Here is a 13,189-nt window from a genome sequence, read left to right as displayed (position 1 = left end):
CTTAAAGAAAGAGGAAACCAATCCAGTTTTTGCAAATGAATTAATATCGAAGTGAAAAAGACTGTGTTTTCTTGCAGGTTTGCTTGAGCTGTCAATGTTCTGCAATTATGAACCTTCAAGTGAGGGACTGTGATTTTCCTGGTTCTTCCAGCTGGTGTATACTTAAGGAGCGGGATTTAAACAGGTCTTCTTGGTACTGCCACTCACGATCTATTTCGGAGCTTGGGTGATTTGCCCCTGTGGCACAGAGGCACGGCTGGTAGAATTACTGTTCTCAGGGTGCCAGAGAACTGGGTCGGATCCCGACATCATTTGCTGTGGCGTATGCACATCCTCCCAATGGCCGTGTGGGTTCCATCCAGGCGATGGCTCTGGGCCTGTACTTGCTGGCGTTTAAAAAAAAAAATGAGCAGGGATCTCATTGAAAACCATTGAATACTGAAAGCCATAGCTAGAGTGGAAAGGCTGCTTCCAATATTTGGAGAGTTTCAGACCCAGCCTTAGAATAGGATATCCCTTTAGAAGAGAGATGAGGAGGGATTTCTTTTGCCAGAGGGTGATGAAGCTGTGGAATTCATTGCCACAGACAGGTGTGGAGACTAAATCATTGGGTTTGTTTCAAGTGGAGGTTGATAGGTTCTTGATTAGTCAGGATGTCAAAGATTACAAGGAGAAGGCAGGAGAATGGGATAAAAATCAGCCATGATTGAATGGTGGAGCAGACGTGATGAGCCAGATGGCCTAATTCTTCTCCTATGTTTATGGGTGCATGAAGGTAAGGCAACTGCTGGAGGGAGATAAGTAGGAACATGAAAAAGTACCAGAGTTTGATTTGGATAAGTAACAGAGGTGAGAATGGGAACGAGGAAATAGAGGTAAAGCTCTGACCCTAACATGGCTCCATCTGCCCCCTTTTATTTCTCTCTCCTTATTTGTTTGTACCTATCCCCAACTGGTTCCACCTGTTGTCTGATAGTCCCTGCCTCAGCCTTTAAACTGGCCGCCTCCCTCTGTACTTCCAGTCCTGATGTAGGGTCTCAACCTAAAATATTGACAATCCATGCACCTCCATGGATGCTGTCTGACCTACTGAGTTCTTCCAGCGACTTGATTTTTAACACCAGATTTCAACTGCAGTATCTATTGTCTCCAGCCACTGTAGTGTTTGAGATTATACAGAAGGGAAAATATTTCTTTAAGATTTTAAATTGCTTTTATTTCCTTCTTCACTGTCCCCTATTTTAAACCATGTATCATGAGAACAAAAATTAATTGCCTGGAGCTTTGTTGCAATGTTCAGCAGTCGCCTTGAGAAAGGCACTTGTGCATAACTTAGTAGGTGTTATTTTATTGTTCCTTGGAGTCGAATTGCCACTTGCTCAGCATAATCCTGATTTGCTCTGATGCGACGTAACACATTTCACCGTATATTTCAGTACTCATGTGACAAGTAAACCCCATCTTTGCTATATGATCCCTTACTGGACCATGGGTGGGACACAACTAGAGTTCATGGGTTAAGGTGAAAAGGTGAAAAGTTTAAGGGGAGCATGAGGGGAGATTTCTTCACTCAGAGGGCCGAGTGCAAGTGGTGCATGTGAGCTCGATTTTAATGTTTAAAGGAAGTTTGGATAGGTAGATGGAAGGAAGGGCTAGATGGGAATAGGCAGCTTAAATGGCTCGACTGGGTTAGATGGGCCAAAGGGCCTGTTTCTACACCGTACTTTTCTGTGACTCCGTGACTTTGAAAATCCAGGCAGCTTCTGTGGAAAAGCTAGAGAGGTGAATCCAACTATGCAATAATTCCTTCACTATCAGAACATCTCTGAAGAATTACAATCCAGTTCAGTGAGGTGAAAACTGAAAACACTGGAAATAAAAAGCTGGCATAGCAGCATCGGCTGAGACAGATATACATTGATGAAGATAGAGGAAGAGAATCAGGCCATTCAGCCCATTGAATCTGCTGTCCCATTGTATTGTGGCTTACTTTTTGACCTCATTGTGCAGTCTTCTCCCTGTAACTCTGAATCACTTACCAATTAAAACCTATCGATCTCTGTTTTAAGTACCTGATACTTAACTCTGTTTCTCTTTCCACTTAAGCAGCCTATCTCTGCCGAGTGTTTCCAGCAGTTTCTGATTCTGTTACTATTTTATTTTTCTGCTTTTGCAGTTTTTCTTTTTGATTCTCATGTTTAAGCTGTTGTCCCTTTGTTACCTGTCTGTATGAAGTCAGTTCCACGGAAACTACCAAACTGTCCCACTTGCTAATTGAACAAAAGTTTCACGTATTGCTTAGTCTACCTCAGTTTGTTTCAGCGCAGGGAGAGTCCTCCCTTTGTTTGTAAAACCATTTTTTATGGTTGACTAATAATCGCTATTTACTTCCTGAAATATTTGATTGTGGAACTTTCAATGGTAGCGCCACCTGACAAGAAGAGGAAATGACCTGTATTTATCTCACTTTTCATTAGAAGCATGCGTGGGCAGTATGCAAATGAATTCCAGGCAAATAATCGATTTAGAAGTAATATTGCTAAGGGATTCCAGAGAATGATTATGGAAGTACATTCAGACATTAGTCGCATGTCTGGGCTTAACCCTTTGCAATCTGGAATATATCAGTCTGAGGTAAATTTTCTTCCCCCAGGATATCAGACTTTTTAATACCCTGCTGCTACCCAGTGCACATGTACACCCTTTCTGAATGTCCTATCACCTTCCTCTTAACTCCCTAACTCACACATTCTCATCCTGCATTGGACACTTTTCATCTTTTATTGCTGCTGTTTCACATATTTATACGACTTCTTGTTTTATTATAATAGTGCTAGTAACATTATACTATCTTACATAATCAAGCGCCTCGCATTTTATGTCACCCTAACACAGTGGTGTCAAGAAAGCAACCTCTCCCTCAATGTCGCCAAATCAAAGGAGCTGGTTGTGGATTACAGGAGGAATGGAGACAGGCTCACCCCTATTGACATCAGTGGATCTGAGGGTGAACAGCTTTAAGTCCTCGGCATAAACATCACCGAGGATCTCGTGTGGTCTGTGCATAGCGGCTGTCTGGTGAAAAAGGCACAACAGCACCTCTTTCACCTCAGACGGTTGAAGAAGTTTGGTATGGACCCTCAGATCCTAAGAACTTTCTACAGGGGCACAATTGAGAGCATCCTGACTGGCTGCATCACTACCTGGTATGGGAACTGTACCTCCCTCAATCGCGGGACTCTGCAGAGTGGTGCGGACAGCCCAGCGCATCCGTAGACGTGAACTTCCCACTATTCAGGACATTTACAAAGACAGGTGTGTAAGAAGTGCCCGAAAGACCACTGGGGACCCGAGTCACCCCAGCTGCTACCATCCAGGAAACAGTACTACAGCATAAAAGCCAGGACCAACACACTCCAGGACAGCTTCTTCCACCAGGCCATCAGACTGATTAATTCACGCTGACACAACTGTATTTCTATGTTATATTGACTACCCTGTTGTACATACTGTTTATTATAAATTGCACCTTGCACATTTGGACAGAGACGTAACGTGAAGATTTTTACTCCTCATGTATGTGAAGGATGTAAGAAATAAAGTCAATTCCTTCATTCATTCATTCAATCTTCAGGTTATGCCCCTTGGGAACTGGTGCTAATATTACTTTGTGACTGTGTATGTCCTGGATCATAACCGTGTTTTGCACCTTAATCTCGGAGGAATGATGTTTTGTTTCGATGTATAGATGTATACAGTTGAATGACAATAAAATTGAACTTGAACTTGAAGATTTGATATATGCATGGAAAATGTTTTTCTAGTTATTGATTAAGGACTAGAAATACTTATCAGTTAGAGAATTTGGAATCATTGTACAGCCAGCTAAAGTGCGGTCAGCTCTTTGAAAAAGTGTTGCAATTTGTCCCTTCATTTATTCCTCCTCGTGAGTCCCAGTGGTCCGTAAACGCAGGTTTCAGTCAGCCCATGGGTCTGGTAGTCTCAGTGGCACAGAGACGGTGACTGTGGCCTGGGTTTTCTGGTGAGTGTCAAAGTGAGGGCACACGCCTCTGCCACTAAAGAAAGGGAGCTGCCCACAAAAGTTTGGAGATCTCTTTCGCAATGTTGACTTCTGGCTGACACTGAGCGTCAGTGATACCATCCAGCTGACAGTGATGACATTGACAAATGCTGGAATACAATGAACTATCCAATAACAAACACAATTACTAGCTTGCAGGATTAAAAATGTAATGAATATCACAAGTGCAAAGTAAACACTGGAACATATATCTAAGTTAAGATTCAAACAGGAGAGTCCAAAATATTTAATGAGCATTCAAATATTATTACTATTATTTAATTTCTTTATATTCTGAAATATTAACCAATGGTGTTATAAGCCTGTACACAAGCTTTTTAGAAAAACTGTTTGCTTAGCAACAAATCTCAAGACATATTTCAGTGATAGTAACCCTGATTCTGATACTCTTGTGCTATATTAAAAGCTCGTTAGTACTACATCCAGACATTCACAACACTTCAAATGAAATGAAAGTGGCTATAGATGTCTGAGTAGCACACACAAAATGCTGGAGGAACTCAGCAGGTCAGGCAGCAACTATGGAGAGGAATTAATAGTTGAAATTTCAAGCTGAGACATAAACATAACAAAGAAACATAGAAAACCTACAGCACAATACAGGCCCTTCGGCCCACAAAGTTGTGCCGAACATGTCCCTACCTTAGAAATTACTAGGCTTACCTTTCAGGACTGGAAAGGAAGGGGGAAGAAGGCAGAATAAGATGGAGGGGGGGAGGGGAAGAAGTACAAGCTGGCAGGTGATGGGTGAAACCAACTGAGGGGGAAGGTGGGCGGGGGCCAGATGAGAAGCTGGGAGGTGACAGACGGAAGAGGTAAAGGACTGCAGATACGAGAGGACAGTGGACCTTGGGAGGAAGGGAAGGAGGAGGAGCAGTCTCTCAGAAACTGCTGTTCTTGTGGGGTTTTCACAGAATCTAGAGCTTACAGAGAATGGTACAAATAAAAACCATCCAGTGAGCGGCAGATCTGTGGGTGAAAGTGCCCTGTTAATGAGAGAGGTCGAAGTAGAATGGCCAGACCGGTTCAAACCGACAGGAGGGTGACAGCAACAAATGACAACAGCGACGTGCGGGAGAGCATCGCTGAACACACAACATGTTGAACCTTGTAGCAGATGGGCTACAGCAGCAAAAGACCAAGAAAGTACACTCTTGGCCTCTTTGCTGGATGCAGGATGCGTCGAGTGAACTGGCCACTGGGTGTATTGTTCCAGTATTCACCTTCAAACCTCTCATTCTTGGAGTGCAGCCCACAATGTAAAAAGAAAGATAAACATCCTCCCTCTTTAATCTTGCATTTTGTTACTTGAAAACTCTGTGCTCTTGAAAGTCGTGGCAATGTGAACTTTGCCACTCAGAGTGCACAAGGCTTTTGAAGACCTTACCTTGGGGTGGTAAAGGGTGCTCCAGACCTTTTCACAATGGCCTCAAAAGGAACCAGAGTCATGTTGAACAATCTTGACTGTCTTACCATGATATTCTCACACAAACTAATCACATTGGCGCAAGCTACACAGAGAAAAAAGCATCAGCTGGGTTAGAGAACAAAGACGCGGAGTGTCTTTTCCCAGAAGTAGCTACAAGGTTAAACAAAATATTGCAAGCTGTTGATTCTGGTAAAGCTCTTGGAAGTGATTATATTTCATGAGTATCATTTGTAAAACAAAATATTTTGTAAAGTTTAAGGGAATCACTTGTACAAATAGAAAAGTACAAAAATAGAATTGTAATTTTAAATGTGTTTTTCTGCACACCAAGGTGACTCCAAACCTGTCACTACTTCTAAAGTTTAAACACTGCTCTAATATCAGAACTTCAGCAATTAATTTGCACATAATAACGTTCCTCAACTATCAACAGATGGCTAGTGCAATACTTATACAGCTTGGGATGGTGTTGTATGTCTAACGACATACAGGGTAGGTTCACTGGTCGTCGTAAATTGTCCCATAATTAGCTTGGGCTTATTTGTTGGGGGTGGTTGACACAGCGTGGCTCGAATAGCTGGAAGGGCCTAATCTGTGCGGTATCGCTAACATAAACTTGAAAGAAGTTAAAAATAAAAACTATTTGTAAATGCCCAGGTCATTTATGTTATTTTTTTATTTAGAGATACAGCATGGTCACAGGCCCTTCCCGCCAATGAGCCCAAGTACGTCCATGAATAATTAACCTACTAACCCATACTTCTTTGGAATTTGGGAGGAAACCAGAGCCTGCAGATAATCCAAGCAGTCACGGGGAGAAGCTACTGACTCATTGCAGAGAGCAGCGGGAAAGAGATGGCAGTTTTACTGCAAATGGGCTGAGAAGCTTGGCTAAGATACTAACAAAAAGTTACCATTCTTTAGAGTAGCGCACTAGGGTCTTTCGTGTCAACTGAAAGAAGACATTTTTGAGACATTTCAACACAGTTTACATACATACATACATAAAGCATGACCTCAAGACCTTGAAGATCTCTTTAACCCCTAATCTTCTGTTCAGCTATAAAAGGTTAATTCCTGTGTTTAAAGGATATATTTAAAAAAAATAATATCCAGTATCTTGTGGGCGTCCCTCCTTAATGTATCTGTTTTCCCAGGTGCTGCATTCTTTCTGCACAGAATGTCTCCGGGAAAACAGCCAATTTATTCTGTCATGTTTTTTCAGTGTAACTGAATGGAAAATTTGCTGAAAAATTCCAAAGGTTAAACAGCAAAATCCAGTTTTTTTAAAGAAAAATCTGGGCCCTCTGTACATGAGACTTCCAGCTGCTCAGAAGCAGATCTTATCTGGAGATGGATGGGGCCCCTAGCTGTGATGTACCGTTAGGCATGGAGTATGTTTTCCCTGCATCTGTGTGTTTTAACTCTGATTCAACTAGATAGCAGAGTCACATGGTGTAATGTTGTCATAAACATTCAATCTGAAGTTTAAAGTTTTGGCAGATAAATAGTTTTTAGCAGTGTGATCTAGTAAATAAACTATTTTAAATAAGTACTGAGGCTAATATATTCACATCTTTGAATACTTTACACAAAGACTTTACCTAAAGGGACTTATGTGTATCATTGCCATGGAGTTAGACCATAAGACGTATGAGCAAAGTTAGGCCATTTGGCCCATCGAGTCTGCTCCGCCATTCAATCATGGCTGATCCCTTTTCTCCCCCTCCTCAGCCCCATTCCCTGGCCTTCTCCCATAACCTTTGATGCCGAGGCCAGTGAAGAACCTTTCAATCTCTGCCTTAAATACACCCATTGACCTGGCCTCCAAAGCTGTCTGTGGTAACAAATTCCACAAATTTACCACCCTCTGGGTAAAGAAATTTCTCCACATCTCTGTTTTAAATGGATGCCCCTCTATCCTGAGGCTGTGCCCTCTTGTCCTAGACTCTCACACCATGGGAGAAGTCCTTTCCACGTCGACACTGGTTAGGCCTTTCAACATTCAAAAGGTTTCAATGAGATCACCCTTCATCCTTTTAAATTCCAATGAGTACAGGCCCAGAGTCCACAAACGTTCCTCATATGATAACCCTTTCATTCCCAGAATGATGCTTGTGAATCTCCTTTGAACCCTCTCCAATGCCAGCACATCTTTTTTGAGGTCAGGAGCCCAAAACTGTTCACAATACTCAAGGTGAGGCCTCACTAGTGCCTTATAAAACCTCAGCATCACATCCCTGTTCTTAAATTCTGGACCTCTTGAAATGAATGCTAACTTTTCATTTGCCTTCCTCACCACCAACTCAACCTGCAAGTTAGCCTTTGGAACCATGCCAGAGTCCAATGATTCTTGAAAGATCATTTAGTAATGCCTTCACCATCTCTACCATTACCTCTTTCAGAAACCTAGGGTGCAGTTCATTTGGCTCAGGTGACTTATGTACCTTTAGGTCTTTCAGCTTTTTGAACACCTCCTCCCTTGTAATAGTAACTGCACTCACTTCTCTTCCCTCACATCCTTCAACACCTGGCACACTGCTAGTGCTTTCCACAGTGAGGACTGATGCAAAATACTGATTTAGTTCATCTGCCATCTCCTTGTCCCCCGTTATTATTCTTCCAACCTTATTTTCTAGAGGTCCTATATCCACCCTTACCTCCTTTTTAATTTTTATGTACTTTTTCTGTCCACCTTGATATTGTTTGCTAGCTTGCTTTCATATTTCATCTTTTCTTTCCTAATTGTTCTTTTAGTTGCTCTCTGTAGGTTTTTAAAAGCTTCCCAGTCCTCTGTCTTCCTGCTAATTTTTGCTTTGCTGTACATCCTCTCTTTTGCTTTTACATTAGCCTTCACATCCCTTGTTAGCCACAGTTGTACTATTTTGCCATTTGAATATGTCTTTGTTTTTGGAATAAATCTATACTGCACCTTCCTCATTTTTCCCAGAAACGCATGCCATTTCTGCTCTACTGTCATCTCTACGAACACCTCCTTCCAATTTACTTTGGCCAGCTCCTCTCTCATGCCACTGTAATTCCCTTTACTCACTGAAATACTGATATGTCAGACTTTACTTTCTCCCTATCAGGTTTGAAGTTGAACTCAGTCATACTGTGATCACTGCTTCCTAAAGGTTCCTTTCCCTTAAGCTCCCTAATTGCCTCCAGTTCATTTGATAACACCCAATCCAGTATAGCTGTTCCCCTCGTAGGCTCAACGACAAACTGCTCCAAAAAGTCATCTCATAGGCATCCAACAAATTCACTCTCTTGAGATCCATTACCAACCTGATCTTTTCAATCAACCCGCATGTTAACATTTCCCATGACTATGATAACATTGCCCTTTTGACATACTTGTTCTATTTCCTGTTGTAATCTGTAGTCCACATCCCAGCTACCATTTGGAGGCCATTATATATAATTGCTATCAGGGTCCTTTTACCCTTCCAATTTCTTAACTCAATCCATAAGGATTCAAAATCTTCTGATAGTATGCCACATCTTTCTAATGATTTGATGCCAGCAGAGCCATGCCAGCCCCTCTGCCTACCTTCCTAACCTTCCAAAACAATATCTAAAGTTGGACATTCAGCTCCCAACTACAACCATCCTTCAGCCACAATTCAGTGATGGCCACAGCATAATAAAATCTATAAAAGTGCAACAGGATCTCCCACCTTATTTTTTATACTCCATGCATTAAGATATAACACTTTGAGTTGTTACCCTTTTTGATCCTGCACCCCTAATGCACTGATACTCACCCTGCTGGCTGCAAGTTTGACCTGCTCAATCCTGACAGTCAGACTGCATGCTATCTTTGTTTTTTTTTACCATCTGCCCTACCCTGAGTCCCTTCGCTCCGGTTCCCATACCCATGCCAAACTAGGTGAAACCCTTCCCAAGGGCTGTAACAAACCTGCCCACGAGAATATCAGTCCCCCTCGGGTTCAGGTGCAAACCTGTCCCTTTTGTACAGGTCATACCTCCCCCAGAAGAGATCCCAATGATCCCAGAACCTGAAACCCTGCCCCCTGCACCAGCTTCTCGGCCACACATATACAGTATCTGCCAAATCATCCTGTTTCTCCCCTCGCTGGCCTGTGGCACAGGCAGTAATCAAGGAATTACTACTATGGAGGTCCTGCTTCTCAGCTTTCTGTCTAGCTTTCTAAATTCTCTCTTCAGGACCTCATTGCTTTTCCTTCCTATGTCACTGGTACCGATATATACCAAGACATGTGGCAGCTCTCCCTCCCCCTCCAAAATACTGTAGATGCAATCCAAGATGTCCCCAACCCTGGCATCTGGAAGACAACATATCAACCAGGAGCCTTGTTCATGTTCAAAGAATCTCCTGTCTGTTCTTCTGATGACTGCTCCCCTTTTCTCTCTCTTTCCCCTCCGCACCACGGACCCATGCCCAGTGACCGTAACCTGGTCTCTGTGGCATTCCCCAGGAGGGCATCCCCTACAACAGTATCCAAAACAGCATACTCACCATTCAGGGGAATGGCCACAGATGTGCTCTGCGCTAACCGCTTATTCACCTTTCCGCTTCTTCTCCTGACAGTCTCCCAACTACCTGCCTCCTGCAACTTAGGGATAACTACTTCTCTGTAACTTCAATCAATGATCTCCTCTCTCTCCCGTACAAGCCAAAGGTCATCCAGCTGCTGCTCCAGATCCCTCACACGGTCTTCAAGGAGCGGCAGCTGGGTGCACTTCATGCAGATGGAGCTCCCTGGAAGACCCAGGACTCCAACACCTGAATGAAGAGCACACAATGGCCATTTAAACTACACTCAGTACCCCCGACTCAGTAAGAAAAAGGGAAAACTTAACAGAAACTTACTCAGACAACTTACCCAGAGCCAATGCCTCTGCTGAGCCAAAGCCTCCTTTGAGTCAAAGCCTGACACCCCAATCTCACCACTGGCCCACTCCCAACAATGGCCGCTCCCACAATGGTTGCTCTGCTTGTCTCTTCTGTACTTTCATTTACTCCTCTCTGCGCTGTTCCTGCCACTGATTCAAGGTATCCATATTGGATGCCTGATTATGTTTTTTTTTGCATTCGGGATCACTGTCACTATTGCCTGTTGTTACCTTCAGGCTCTCCCCATCAGGTAATCTCCACAAGTGGCCATCTCAATCATCTCACTAACTGAACCAACAACCTCCAGCTAACCATTTCCCTCACCAATTCTATCTCTCCCACTTGCCCTAATAAGTGACTCCTCCTCCCCTTCTCACCTCATAGAGTCACAGAGTCAAAGAGCGCTACAGTACAGAAACATGCCCTTCATCCTATCTCGTCCATGCCAAACTACTACTCTGCCTACTCCCATCATCCTGTATCTAGACCATTGTCCTCCATGCCCCTCCCATCAACGTACTTCTTTGAAATGTTGAAATCGCATCTACATTCCCCATTTCCCCCAGCAGCTCATTCCACGCTCTCTCGGAGTGAAGAAATCCCCACCTCATGTTTTCCTTAAACATTTCACCTTTCACCCTTAACCTATAAACTCTAGTTCCAGTGTCACCTAACCTCAGTGGAAACAGCTTCTTGCATTTACCCTATCTATACCCCTCATAATTTCTCCTCAGCATTTGTCCTTAGCATGCTTCTGCTAAGCATTACCTCACCACACAATGGTAGTCACACAAAAAATAATGAAGCATTCCTCATAGAAATGCCTTAATACATTTTGCCAGGCATATTGCAATTTCTAGGCCATTATGATCTGAGGGAGTATTACTGGCAATAAATTCATCACATTTCCATGTTATAATCTTTCAATATTAACCAACAGTTTTCCTTTTGGAATATTAGATACACAATTCTACTTCCCCCTAATGACTTAAAGGAAATAAGCCCTGAAATATCCTGTAATATCTCTGATTCCTATAACAGGAAGAAGGGATGTAGAAAGACTAGAATTCTGGGTTACAAGGTTAACTGTCAGTTTGTTAAGTCCAAAAATGAAATAATTTTACAACTTATAATGACACCATGGTGATTAATATCAAGTTGTGAAATAGTTCCTGAGATACTTGAAAGTAGAATTTTTGAAGGAAATGAATTTATTATTTAAAGACAATGGTAAATCTTTGATCATTGTAGATCATGGTAGATCATTGAAATTACACCTTGATGATTCAAGAGTCCAGAGGAAGTTCACAAGAATGATTCCAGGAATGAGAAGGTTAACATATGAGGAGTACTTGATGGCTCAGCGACTGTTCTTGCCAAAGTTTAGAAGAATGAGGAAGGATCTCATTCAAAACTATCAAATATTGAAATGTCTTTTTAGAGTGGATGCAGAGAGGATGTTTCCCATAGTGGGCAAGTCTAACAGCAGAGGGCACAGCCTCAGAATAGTGGGACATTTCTTTAGAACAGAGATGAGAAGGAATTTCTTTAGACTGAGGGTGGTGAATCTGGGGAATTCATTGCCACAGACAGCTGTGGAAGCCATGTCATTGGGTATATTTAAGGCCGATTGATAGGTTCTTGATTAGTCAGGGTATCAAAGGTTTGAAGAGAAGGCAGGAGAAAGGGATTGAGAGGGGTAATAATTCAGCCATGATAGAATAGCAGAGCAGACTCAATGGGCTGAATGGCCTAATTCTGCTACTAGGTCTTATGGTTTTATAGTCTTACAGACACTTGTGGAAACTAATGATGTTTCCATCAGGGATTTAATTAGACCTTATAGTGAAAGGTGCACTTTTAAAAATAATGAATTTGAATATATGACAATGGGAAGGACATGTTTTACATGTTCCCACTCTATTTCGCAATCAAATTTATCTGGTAATACAAGTTCAGTTGGCTATCTGCAATGTAATCGTGAGGTTACAAGGAAGGGTGACAAAAGTGTTGCAGTAAATAGCCCAGGATGTCATATTTGACTCAATAATTTTGTACTTTATGCCGTTATCTGTGGTGTGGAACACAAAGAGTAGGGATGAATTGTTCCAAATTTCCACTCAGCTTAACTTGTGAAGCAATTTTTGAAAGGATTGCTACAATTTCGGGACTGTGCCACTGAGGTCCAAGCAGTGGTAACAGCATTGGCCGTTAGAGGAGAGTGACGTGCTTTTTCTTTGCCAGTGAACCTTTCTCCACTTTCCTAAGGTGGGGAAATGTAGTAGCAAGGTCCCCTAAACTGTAATAAAACAAAAGACTATTTCATTAGCTGTAGTAGTATTTCTTAAGGTTATACTGTATATTTAAGATTGTTTAATGTCATTTCCAGTACGCGAGTGTAAAGTGGAACAAAATAATTGTTACTCCAGATCTGATGCAGCACCAAGAGCACAATAATAAAAAAAACGCAATAAATATAAATGCAAAAGATAGCTTATATACGCAGCTTGATATATGTCCATAAAGTGACGTTAGGCACAGGAGTGTCTATCCATAACATGAGGTGACTTTGAAAGGAAATGATGAAGTAGTGGTGATGGGGGTTTGGGGTATAGAGGGGTGGGTTAGTGGGTGGAGATGTTGATCATCCTTACTGCTTGGGGAAAGTCACTGTTTTTGCGTCTGGTGGTTCTGGCGTGGGTGCTACATAGCCTCCTCCCTGTTGGGAGTGGGACAAACATAGCACTGGAAGAATAATTCTGATCGTCTTTAC

The 13,189-nt window shown here is 42.3% G+C and overlaps 1 long non-coding RNA gene across 1 annotated transcript in view; it reads right to left on the bottom strand.

Annotated features, from left to right (window-relative positions):
* Positions 1–5,628, bottom strand: part of LOC140714733 (uncharacterized) — a 71,338-nt gene extending 65,710 nt beyond the window's left edge. The window contains exon 1 of the long non-coding RNA XR_012095985.1: positions 5,490–5,628. This is a non-coding gene — a long non-coding RNA (uncharacterized lncRNA). The remainder of the gene's footprint in view (positions 1–5,489) is intronic.
* Positions 5,629–13,189: the final 7,561 nt, after the last annotated feature.

The sequence above is a fragment of the Hemitrygon akajei genome, chromosome 22 (genome assembly GCF_048418815.1).
Source record: "Hemitrygon akajei chromosome 22, sHemAka1.3, whole genome shotgun sequence".
NCBI classification, from domain to species: Eukaryota; Metazoa; Chordata; class Chondrichthyes; order Myliobatiformes; family Dasyatidae; genus Hemitrygon; species Hemitrygon akajei.
The sequence above is the reverse complement of the archived record's forward strand: the minus strand, read 5'-3'. Positions and strand labels throughout refer to the sequence as shown.